Raw genomic sequence first — 13,036 nt, 5'->3', positions numbered from 1 at the left:
TTTCCATTTTTTTGGTAGATCCCTGAGCTTTGAGGCAAGATGTATGATCTACTCATTCTACTTAGAGTTGTGCATTCCAAAGTCTCTTTTTGTTGACAAGTTGTAGGTTTTCTTGTTAAATACTACTGAATGGACTACTGAATGAAGAAGCTTTTCTAATGAGTAATACACTATTCTATAGATATGGCAGTATTTCATTAGAATCTTTTTATTGCTACATCCATTTAATAGGTTAATAGTAGTAGGTTTCTTCCTAGGACACAGGATGTATCTAGTCTCAGGTTTGTGGCCTCATAGACCCTATAAATTATAGGTTTCATCTCATGGAGTGGGACTGACATCCAACTAATAAAGTGATTGGTTACTCCCATAACATCTGTATCATAGTTGCTCTAGTGGGCATGTCTTTCAGTCAAGTAATTACTGTAGCTCAAAGGTTCACAGTCGGGTGAGAATGATGATTACTTTTCCAATCCAGTATTATGTATAGCACCTTCCAGTACTGTGAATATGACCCAGTGACCTGAAGGTTTGACATATAGTAAGAGGCAAGATATATCTATATATATGTATCAAGGAGAATAAGAAACAGAATATTTTTACAAAATATAGTAAAACATTTTATTCCTGGAGAATTTCTTATGTGTGTTCAATACAAACACAATATATTTTGTTCGTATACATCCACTACTCTTCCCTCTAGTTCCTTTGAATGCCCCCCAAATCCATCCCCCCAAATGTATATCTTCTTTTCTGTTTATAGCCCACTAAGTTTAATTAGTGCTGTCCATATGTGCATAGATTGGGACCATCCATTGGAGCAGAGGCTACTATCTGGGGCTGCGTCCTTGGAAGAAAAACTGACTCTTCTTCCTCTAGCAGCCATCAACTATCACAAGTTCCTCAGCTATGTGGAGAAGACTAATGTGTCTCCGCATCCTCTGCTGGGATGTTGACTGGCTTGATCTTGGGTGGGTTTTGTGCAAGTAACCATAGGTTCTGTGACTTCATGAGTGTAATGTTGTCATGTCTACCAGACACCAGAGAACTAAATATTTCTGGCCTTCAGAGGATTTGTTTGTTTTTCCTGTGGGTATTTTGTTTTTATGGGGTTTTTGTTTTGCTTTGTTTTTCTTTTCTGTAACATCCTATGACAGTTGATCCCCTCCTTCCCCCAGATTCCCCTGCTTCAGGAATCCTCTAGAAGCCACACCCAGAGGCTGGTTGCAGAGAGGTTTAATGGAGAAGGGGAGACCCACTCTGAATCTGAACAGTACCATCCCATGAGCTAGCTAGGGTTCCTGACTGGTTAAAAAGTAAAGTGAAGGCAAAGTATCAGGCTTCACCTTTCTCTGCTTAACCGATTGAAGAGGCAATGGGACCAACCACTTCAGACACCTGTCCCTAGTCCCTACCCACCATGACAGGCTCAACCCTTAACCAGGAGCCAAGATACATCTGCCTTCTGTCAAGTCTGCTTTTCCCAAGTATTCTGTCACAGCAATGAGAGAAGTCACCAACAAGTGCCATAGTGGTTTCCATGGCAACCACATCCATTTACACTCTAACCAGCAGGGTAGAAGAACCATCCCCCACATCCTCCTGGCTGGTCTTGATTTCTTAATATAATAATTCTCACTGGAATAAGATGGTATCACCACACAATGTGAATTTGAGTTTCCCCAAAGGCGCGTGTTATTGAACCATTTTCCCACCAAATGTTTAATGGTTTTTTTTGTAGTTTATAGAAGGATCTGTTCAAGTCATCCATTTATTGATTGGATGATTTGGGGATGTTTAATCTTTAGAGTTCCTGGATCCTAGATATTAATCTGCTAACTGACGTGGCTGCCAGTCTGTCACTGAGATGGCTTCCTTTCTGACAGAGTGTGGTCTGCCTTTCATGTACTCTGTTGATTCTTTGGATTGTATTGTTTATTGGATTTCTTCTCAGAATGTTCATGCCTACACCCATATCTTAAGGTGTTTTCTGTGGACTTATCTGTGGTGTCAGGTCTCAGCTTAGGGTCTTTGTCTAGTCTGAACTGCTCTTTCTGTTGAAGAGGAGATGAGAATCTAATTTCATCCTCTACATGTGAATCCCCAGATCTAGTTATTTTCTAAAAATTTCATTTTCCCCAATGTATGTTTTTGGCATTTTGGTCAAAATAAGGTGGGGGTTGGAGGATGGCTTGGCGGTTACAAAAGGACTGCTGCTCCCACAGAGAACCCAGCTTTCATTCCCAGCATCTAATCTGGCAACTCACAAACACCTGTAGCTCCAGCTCCAGGACATCCAAAGCCATCTTCTTGCCTTCAAGGACAGTCACATTCACACACACATATGCCCCAACCCCAACATAAATTGAAAACAAATATCTTTGTACAGAGCAAGTGGCTGTAGCTGGTGGGTTCATTTCTTGGCCTAGTCTATCTGACTGATCAACTTTCCCCCATCTTATCTGTGCCATGCTATTTTTTTTCACCTTGAAATCTTGAAATCAAATATTTATCTCACCCCCAGCATTGTTTTTTCTGCTTAGGATTGTTTAGGTTATTCAGAGACTTTGGAGTTTCCATCTGAAATGTGAATTTTTTTCTTGATCTGTGAGGTTATCATTGGAATTTTGGTTAGAATTGTCTAGGAACTATAGAGTTTGGCAATACAAACATTTTCATCTTTTAATCCTGCCAAACCATAAGCATGAGAGATTTTTCCATTTTCTAGTTATCTTATTCTTTTCCCACTGTAGAGATCTTGTTCCTTTTTAGCTAGGTGTTACTTTTTTAAAGCTGTTGTGAATAGGACCCATGACTACTGATTCCTAAGAGATCCATATAGTTTGAAGTCGAAACTGAACCGGGTAGGTGTCCAATGTCAGGTAAATGAAGCATGCTATAAAATGTTAGTAGAGAGGAAGTTGGTTGTGGTGGTACACAACTTTAATTCCAGCACCCAGGAGGCACAGACAGGCAAATCACTGAGCTTGGGCCAGCCTAATCTGCAGAGAAATCCTGTCTCTGAAAAAACAAACCCAAACAAACAAAATGTTAGGGGAGAGGATAGAGAGATGGCTCAGCAGTCAAGAGCATTGGCTGTTCTAACAGAGGACTTGGGTTTTATTCCCAGCATCCACACAGTGGCTCACAACTATCTATAACTATAGTCCTAGGGGATGCAGATGCAGGGCCTTCTTATGGCTTATTTGGGCAGAAATCACTCATGTGGTGCACACATACACATGTAGCAAAAGCACCCATATACATTGATGATGATGGTGGTGGTGGTGGTGGTGATGCTGATGATGGTGGTTGTGGTGGTGGTGGTGATGATGATGATGATGGTGATGATGATGATGATGATGATGGTGATGATGAGTTTCAAATTATAAAACAGAGTCAGGAAAGCAACCTACTCTCCTATTTTCTTGAGTACATGCTGTGTGTGACTCTGTTTGGGAATACTCACTGATACCTTAGCATTTTTATGGCTTGAATCTGTCTATATCTCTCCTGAGATGTGAGGGGTACTTGGTTCTGTAAGTCATGTTAGGTATCTGCTGAGAGAATAACTGCGGTGACAGCCAGAGCCTCAACCAAAGCTGCTTTGGATCTGAATGTTCCTCTGTGTGATGCTTGCTTTCAAATGTCAGATGTGGAATCCTGGTACGTTAGAGCATCCAGGGGATTTCATCTGCTTTTATATCAGCTTTGCACATTTTCTTTCTTTCTTTCTTTCTTTCTTTCTTTCTTTCTTTCTTTCTTTCTTTCTTTCTTTCTTTCTTTCTTTTTTGTATTTGTCAACTTTTTTTTTATTCGATATATTTTTTATTTACATTTCAAATGATTTCCCCTTTTCTGGCTTCCCACTCCCTGAAAGTCCCATAAGCCTTCTTCCTTCCCTCTGTTCCCCCATCCACCCCTTCCCACTTCCCTGTTCTGGTTTTGCCCTACACTGCTACACAGAGTCTTTCCATAACCAGGGGCCACTTCTCCATTCTTCTTGGACATCATTTGTTGTGTGGATTATGTTTTGGGATTCCAATTTTCTAGGCTAATATTCACTTATTAGTGAGTGCATACCATGATTGATCTTTTGAGACTGGGTTACCTCACTTAGTATGATGTTCTCCAGCTCCATCCATTTGCCTAAGAATTTCATGAATTCATTGTTTCTAATGCCTGAATAGTACTCCATTGTGTATATATACCACATTTTTTTGTATTCATTCCTCCATTGACGGATATCTGGGTTCTTTCCAGCTTCTGGCTATTATAAATAGGGCTGCTATGAACATAGTGGAGCACGTATCCTTATTACATGCTGGAGAATCCTCTGGGTATATGCCCAGGAGTGGTATAGCAGGATCTTCTGGAAGTGAGGTGCCCAGTTTTCTGAGGAACCGCCAGACTGATTTCCAGAGTGGTTGTACCAATTTGCAACCCCACCAGCAGTGGAGGAGTGTTCCTCTTTCTCCACATCCTCGCCAACACCTGCTGTCTCCTGAATTTTTAATCTTAGCCATTCTGACTGGTGTATGGTGAAATCTCAGGGTTGTTTTGATTTGCATTTCCCTAATGACTAATGATGTTGAGCATTTTAAAAGATGTTTCTCAGCCATCCGAAGTTCTTCAGGTGAAAATTCTTTGTTTAGCTCTGTACCCCATTTTTTTTTTACATTTTTTATTCGATATAATTTTTTATTTACATTTCAAATGATTTCCCCTTTTCTAGCCCCCCACTCCCCGAAAGTCCCGTAATCCCCCTTCTCTTCCCCTGTCCTCCCACCCACCCCTTCCCACTTCCCTGTTCTGGTTTTGCCGAATACTGCTTCACTGAGTCTTTTCAGAACAAAAGGCCACTCCTCCTTTCTTCTTGTACCTCATTTGATGTGTGGATTATGTTTTGGGTATTCCAGTTTTCTAGGTTAATATCCACTTATTAGTGAGTGCATACCATGATTCACTTTTTGAGTCTGGGTTACCTCACTTAGTATGATGTTCTCTAGCTCCATCCATTTGCCTAAGAATTTCATGAATTCATTGTTTCTAATGGCTGAATAGTACTCCATTGTGTAGATATACCACATTTTTTTGCATCCACTCTTCTGTTGAGGGATACCTGGGTTCTTTCCAGCATCTGGCAATTATAAATAGGGCTGCTATGAACATAGTAGAGCATGTATCCTTATTACATGGTGGGGAATCCTCTGGGTATATGCCCAGGAGTGGTATAGCAGGATCTTCTGGAAGTGAGGTGCCTAGTTTTCGGAGGAACCACCAGACTGATTTCCAGAGTGGTTGTACCAATTTGCAACCCCACCAGCAGTGGAGGAGTGTTCCTCTTTCTCCACACCCTCTCCAACACCTGCTGTCTCCTGAATTTTTAATCTTAGCCATTCTGACTGGTGTAAGATGAAATCTCAGGGTTGTTTTGATTTGCATTTCCCTAATGACTAATGAAGTTGAGCATTTTTTAAGATGCTTCTCTGCCATCTGAAGTTCTTCAGGTGAGAATTCTTTGTTTAACTCTGTACCCCATTTTTTAATAGGGTTGTTTGGTTTTCTGGAGTCTAACTTCTTGAGTTCTTTATATATATTGGATATTAGCCCTTTATCTGATGTAGGATTGGTGAAGATCTTTTCCCAATTTGTTGGTTGCCGATTTGTCCTCTTGATGGTGTCCTTTGCCTTACAGAAACTTTGTAATTTTATGAGGTCCCATTTGTCAATTCTTGATCTTAGAGCATATGCTATTGGTGTTCTGTTCAGAAACTTTCTCTCTGTACCGATGTCCTCAAGGGTCTTCCCCAGTTTCTTTTCTATTAGCTTCAGAGTGTCTGGCTTTATGTGGAGGTCCTTGATCCATTTGGATTTGAGCTTGGTACAAGGAGACAAGGATGGATCAATTCGCATTCTTCTGAATGCTGCCCTCCAGTTGAACCGGCACCATTTGTTGAAAAGGCTATCTTTTTTCCATTGGATGTTTTCAGCCTCTTTGTCGAGGATCAAGTGGCCATAGGTGTGTGGGTTCATTTCTGGATCTTCAATCCTGTTCCATTGATCCTCCTGCCTGTCACTGTACCAATACCATGCAGTTTTTAACACTATTGCTCTGTAGTATTGCTTGAGGTCAGGGATACTGATTCCCCCAGACTTTCTTTTGTTGTTGAGAATAGTTTTAGCTATCCTGGGTTTTTTGTTGTTCCAGATGAATTTGATAATTGCTCTTTCTAACTCTGTGAAGAACTGAGTTGGGATTTTGATGGGTATTGCATTGAATCTGTATATTGCTTTTGGCAAAATGGCCATTTTAACTATATTGATTCTACCGATCCATGAGCATGGGAGGTTTTCCCATTTTTTGAGGTCTTCTTCCATTTCCTTCTTCAGAGTCTTGAAGTTCTTGTCATACAGATCTTTCACATGTTTGGTAAGAGTCAACCCAAGATACTTTATACTGTTTGTGGCTATTGTGAAGGGGGTCATTTCCCTAATTTTTTTCTCAGCCTGCTTATCCTTTGAGTATAGGAAGGCCAGTGATTTGCTTGAGTTGGTTTTATAACCTGCCACTTTGCTGAAGTTGTTTATCAGCTGTAGGAGCTCTCTAGTGGAGTTTTTTGGGTCACTTAGGTAGACTATCATGTCATCTGCAAATAATGATAGTTTGACTTCTTCCTTTCCAATTTGTATCCCTTTGACCTCCTTATGTTGTCGAATTGCCCGAGCTAGTACCTCAAGTACAATATTGAAAAGATAAGGAGAAAGGGGGCAGCCTTGTTTGGTCCCTGATTTCAGTGGGATTGCTTCAAGTTTCTCTCCATTTAGTTTGATGCTGGCTACCGGTTTGCTGTATATTGCTTTTACTATGTTTAGGTATGGGCCATGAATTCCTGTTCTCTCCAAGACTTTAAGCATGAAAGGATGCTGAATTTTGTCAAATGCTTTTTCAGCATCCAATGAAATGACCATGTGGTTTTTTTCTTTGAGTTGTTTGTTTCTTTGAGTGGATTGCATTGATGGATTTCTGTATATTGAACCAACCCTGCATTCCCGTCTGTATCCCATTTTTTTTGTTTGTTTGTTTTTGTTTTTGAGACAGGGTTTCTGTATAGCAGCCCTTGCTGTCCTGGAACTCACTCTGTAGAGCAGGCTGGCCTTGAACTCAGAAATCTGCCTGCCTCTGCCTCCCAGAGTGCTGGGATTACAGTCGTGTGCCACCACTGCCCGGCTATACCCCATTTTTAATAGGGTTATTTGGTTTTCTGGGGTCTAACTTCTTGAGTTCTTTGTATATATTGGATATTAGCCCTCTGTCGAATGTTGATCTTTTCCCAATTTGTTGGTTTCCGATTTGTCCTTTTGTTGTTGTCCTTTGCCTTACAGAAACTTTGTAATTTTATGAGGTCCCATTTGTCAATTCTTGACCTTAGAGCATAAGCTATTGGTGTGCTGTTCAGGAACTTTCCCCCTGTACCAATGTCCTCAAGGGTCTTCCCTAGTTTCTTTTCTATTAGTTTCAGAGTGTCTGGCTTTATGTGGCAGTCCTTGATCCATTTTCTACTTACACTTATGTTGCTGTAATTTAAAAGAAAAAGAAAAACCTCAAACAAACAATCCTAATTGAGTCAAGGGTTAATTCATCTTAGGATTACAGGCCATCACTGAGGGAAGTCAGGGAGGCCCTCCTGTGCTTTCATGGAGAACCATCGCCCTCTAGTGGCCACAGATGCAGCATCCTATTCTTGGGAAGAGGCTCACAGGCACTCAGTCCATTTTTGTCAATTAACCTGTTGTTAAAGATATTTATCCCTCCTCACATTGCTGCTGGGAGAGAATTTGTACAATTTCCTGGGCGCACAATTTATCAAACCTTAGTTAAAAATAAAAAACATATGTTCTCCAAAGTATGTCAGGCTCTATTAGTATAACCAGAGAAGTCTGGACAAATCATTTGTTCTAGAAATTTCTATGGACTATGACCAGGAGTACTGTGCTCCGCCCACGCCCCCCCAAAGCTGTTGGGGTTTTTGTTACTGCCTCACTGCATGACTGTCTTCTAAGGCCAGGCTCTGAGAGGCCTTCTAGTTGGTCTCCACCACCATGCTGTGGGGAAGCCAGGCCACTGCTCTCCCAGCTGGCAGACAATATACAACCCCTTGGCAGGCCCAAGTCATATAGTCTTTGGACCCTTGAGACCTCATCTGGTGGAAAGCCCACCTATATCCTGGGATCAATTCTATCAATCCGCAATGAGCTCTCACAGAATAGGGATGGTCATCACCTCACATTGCTAATATGTGATGGTTTTGATATAATTTAAGTAAGGAGACAGAAATTAATGACACTCACTACCATGTTATATCCAATAACCCAGCTGGAAACTTTCTGCTGGGTGGCACTGGACACTACTGTGATTTGTACAATGCGGTACTCTGACCAGTAAATTACTAAAAATGATCCTGAAAGATGGCTCAGCTGTTAAGGGCACTGGCTGCTAGGGCAGAGGACCTGGGTTCAATTCCTTGCACCCACCAGGCAGCTCACAACCATACATCCTTCTTTCCCCATTGGACTCCATTGATCCCATTTACCTCCCATGAGAGTTTCATGCTGTGTATACCAATAGGAATTTTTGATATTTCTATAAAATCTAGGAACCACAAACTCCTCTCTTTTTCCTTCCTTCATTGTCTGTTTTTGCACAGAAGGATTACTTTTTTCATTTCCCTTCAACTATCTGAGACTGACCTATGAATATATTTTAAAGTACTCATCAAAGATTTAGGCTATGGAAGGTCTTCCAAAGGCTTCATGTTAGTGCATTGTTTTTACTCAGGGTAGGGAATGTTGTTTGAGCAGTGCATGTGTGACACCCTGCAAACCAGAACCCAGTCAGCTATTGTCTGGGAACAAAGAAGAAGCACTCTGTTGCCTGTGGAAGCCCAAGGGGAAAAACTCTAGGACACATAGAAAATGATACATTAAAAAAAATGAAAACATACACTTTGCTAATGTTTGTTACCCCAACACTAACCTCCACCAAATACTTATTATGCCCACCTAGGATGGCCTGTTCTACACTGACATGTTCCTGGGCATAGGTAAATGGAAGACCTATGTGTCCCTGGGCTTGTGCATGAGTGTGTGTGTGTGCACATACCCTTTTGTGTGCACATGTGTATGTGAATGGGCACAAGTGCTCATGTGTACCTTTACCTCTTGTAACACTGTTAGAATGTTTCCAAGGTATAGGACATTGGTGATTATATACACATGATGACATACTAGAAAATCCATCTTCAAGGATCAGGCCAGGATGATGTGAACACCCTAAGAGGAAAATGCTTTTTTTCTGGGATGCTTGTGGTACAGAGGGGATGGTTTGGAAACTTCTGCCTGCCTTCTCAAAACTGAGGGTCACCCTGATGCCAGGCTTCCCAGGACACATTAGCGACATGAGCTTATGGACACCACTGTGTCATATTGTACACACAGAAAAAAAAGGACAGCCATTTGCAGTACTGGTAACCACTAGAGAAAGCCTATGATGAGGGGTTCACACTGGAGGACCTCAGGAAATGACCTCACTTACTTAACGGTCCAGATGGAACTCAGAATGCTGGTTACCAGGTAACCAGAGGCCAACAGTAGCCTTACCTGACTTATTTGTCTGGAGGTGCTTGAGACAGAAGGATGTTCTCTTGTTTCTGGCGTTCAAGTGGCACTGACCACAAAAAAGCCAAGAGTGGTCACCTTGGCCACATTTGGAGACGTTGGATACGCCCTTTGACACACTGCTGGCGTGTATCCCGCAGGGATCCTGAGGTAACAGGCGAGAGCCTTTAGCAGGGAACTTTCTGGTTGGTCCCCCTGATTCTCTGAGGTCCCTGCCTGGGTGTGTGTTCCTGTGAGACACTAAGGAACATTTTTTTTATACTCACTCTTCAGTGTACAGTAATGGATTGCTGATGTGTCTCAGAGTTTGTACATTTAAACACCTTTGCCTTCCTAGGTCTGTCCTCAGAATAAAAAGAAGACAGGCTCTCTGCCCAAGCCCCCCAGGTTCAACTACAGAACCACAGAATATATTGAACAAATGGTAGAGTATTTACCAACTGCAGTTCGATACAACGACCACCTCTCGATCAGCATTTTTCTTACTGTTTACCACAAGTATGTTACCACCTGGGAGGTGCTGGACCTGATAATGACAATGTGAGTGGCTACAGGCAACATGGGTTTAGGATGGATGTGCTCTTCTTCAGGCCTCTGTGCTCCCTCAGAAGAAGGTTTATTGTACCCTGGCAGTGTTGGTCCTGGACTGAACCTGCAAAGTGACATGGCCACATGTGGGGTTGGGGTCCTCTGGTTTGTGTCTTTCACTGTCCCCAGGGAGTGTCAAACACTTCCCTTACTTGTACCTTGGGTAGAGCTGTTTTCCCATTTATATAAAAGGTTCTAGGCCCTATCAGACCTATATGGGATTAATGGAACCAGACAAGGGTCCCTGGGGGACCACCCAAGAAGCCTGGAACAGAGCAAGAGCCCTAGTAGGGAGCAGTGAGGCTTCCACTCATTGAGTGAATATCTCATGACCCAGAACCTCAGCATGGAAGTCAGAACAGGGCAGAGAGCACCCAGGATCCCCACTCCCTTTCTAGATTCTTCAGATTCAAGTAGCTCCCTGTAGATGTTTTAGTAGTCAGGGAAACAAGGCCTTAAGGGTGACACCCTCATGTAATGCCACAGGTATGCATCCTTCCAGCCTGACTCACTGGAGGACCAGCAAACAAAGAGGTGAGTGGGTTTCAGGTGAAAGGGAGGTAAGAGACAATATGTGCAGTGGGAGGTGGTCAGGGATGGGGAGAGAAAAGGGAGGTAAGAACCCATCTGTGGTGTGTGTGCGGAGGAGGGTGGTAAGGACCTTTGTGTACCATGGAGTGATTGGGGTTAATGCTAAGGGCCAAAGTCTTGAAAGGTGCCCTGCTTTGGGGATCACCACTAGAGGGATGGTACTTGAGAGGTCACCTGTTGGTGGATAAAAATGGAGGTCTCCAATGGACTCCATGGTTCTGAGGAGCAGAGGCAAGAATGGAATCTGAAGGGCCCTGTTTGAATCCATCACCATTAAAGCCCAGTGCCATCTTTCATCCAAGAGACACAATGTGTCTGGAGCCCTCTCCACATAACCTCTCACTCCTGACCACTATTCCTATGAGTAGGCAGGGTGGCAGTTACTGCCTCATCTGTTGGGGGCCACGGCTCCACTGGTGAAGCAAGGCCAGGCTTCTGACTCCACTTCCCTCCATCCTCCTCTTCCCCACAGCGACATATTCAGTTTTCTATCCCGCTGGTTTGAAAAATTTCCTGATAGTTTTAGTAAGGACCCAGACATGGCAGTCGTCAGGTGATTAATGACCTACGTGAAGCTCAATGTGCCTTCCAAAGAAGTACATGCCCGAGCCACGGAGCTGCTCTCAGTTCTGGAGGAGGAGGCGGCCAAAAAGCTAAAGCTTGAGAAAGGTGAGGAGACCTGGGGTGGGTTGCCTGGCAAGGTAGGATGGAGTTTTTGTGATGGGTTCCACCAGGGAATTCTCCAGATCTTTGGCCTGAAGCCAGGGCTGCACAACAGTCAGGTAAGATGTCCCACTGTGAGTAGAGGACTGGGGATACTCTGGCATGAAAAGGTCTTGTATGACCATCAATGCCATCTTGGAAACTCACCCCATCCTAGGTCTTCACTGAAATCCCTTCTCCTTCTCCCCTTAGCTTGTGCAACAACACCAGCAGAGCCCCCAGTGCAGAATGCCTCAGTGATGCAAGAGAGTCTGATGGTGAGGCCAGCTTCTGAGGCAGAGCCACAGGGAGACCTGCCACCCCGAGAGGACACTGCGCTCTTGGAAACAACACCTCTAGAACCATTTGAGCCAGAAGCTGGTCCAGTGCAGCTTCCAAGTTCAGATCCAGCTCTGCCCACATCACCTGATATACAGTCACCTATAGATGTATCTGCAGATGTGTCTGCAGATGTGTCTGCAGATGTGTCTGCAGATGTGTCTGAAGTCGTGTCTGCAGATGTGTCTGCAGATGTGTCTGCAGTTGTGTCTGCAGATGTGTCTGCAGACGTGGGTGCCAATGTTTCAGCTTCTGGGCACCTATTTCTACATTCTGTTGTGCAATTAGGTGAACCAGAATGTTTTTTCCCTCTGCCTGAGGTGGATATATAGCTAGGAAAATTATCTTCTGATTTGTAATCAGCAGTGGTTCCCACCTAAGCTGTTTTTATTTCTTTAAAGTATCTCCTTTTATTTGTTTGATTATTTTCTTTCATATTGTTGCTTTGATTGTTGAATTTTTATTTATGTTTTGGATTTTAATAAAAATAATCTCTTTATTCATCTTAAATTATATAGTTCATCTCCTAAGTGGTACAATCTACTCTTGTCTACCTGTAGACTGCATCTCTGAGACAAACAGGTCAATCACAGGAAGGGAGCCCTGGCAGGCCACCTGGATATAGGTAAAGCAAGCCACTGATGTTGCAGTAATTGGGCAAATACCAACAGTGGTGAACAGTATAAACTATGTGACTGTGACCTGGAGGTCTTGGTCTCAGCAGTGCCCTTAACAGTTAGGGACACAGATTCTAGAGCCCCATATCACAGCTCATGGACAGAGGTCTCTACTTTCTGGGTTTTTGAAATTAGCAGCATAGGAATCATAAGCACATTCCAAATGACTACTATGGACAGCAGGGGAATTCTTATGCAAAAGTCCCTATGGCATTGTGAGGGACCCAGCAAACAGTACATATCAGGAATTAGTAGATCCTGCCTTCTCATTCCTGCCTGGGTTTCTGCCCTGTCTTCACTTTATGATGGACAGTAATCTGAAAGTGAGATAAATCAAGGCTTTTCTGAAATGGTTTTTGCTCAGTGTTCTAACACAGGAATAGAAAAGAAAACTAAAAGACCCTAGGATCAGTCAGGAGCCCCTAGCTCAATGCTAAGCCAGTTTTATAGCTTGGTGAGCA

The 13,036-nt window shown here is 42.9% G+C and overlaps 1 pseudogene; it reads left to right on the top strand.

Moving 5' to 3' along the window:
- The first annotated feature begins 9,458 nt into the window (after positions 1-9,458).
- LOC127672459 (uncharacterized) lies at positions 9,459-12,186 on the top strand (annotated as a pseudogene).
- Positions 12,187-13,036: the final 850 nt, after the last annotated feature.

This window comes from Apodemus sylvaticus, chromosome 22 (genome assembly GCF_947179515.1).
Source record: "Apodemus sylvaticus chromosome 22, mApoSyl1.1, whole genome shotgun sequence".
Taxonomy (NCBI): Eukaryota; Metazoa; Chordata; class Mammalia; order Rodentia; family Muridae; genus Apodemus; species Apodemus sylvaticus.
The sequence above is the reverse complement of the archived record's forward strand: the minus strand, read 5'-3'. Positions and strand labels throughout refer to the sequence as shown.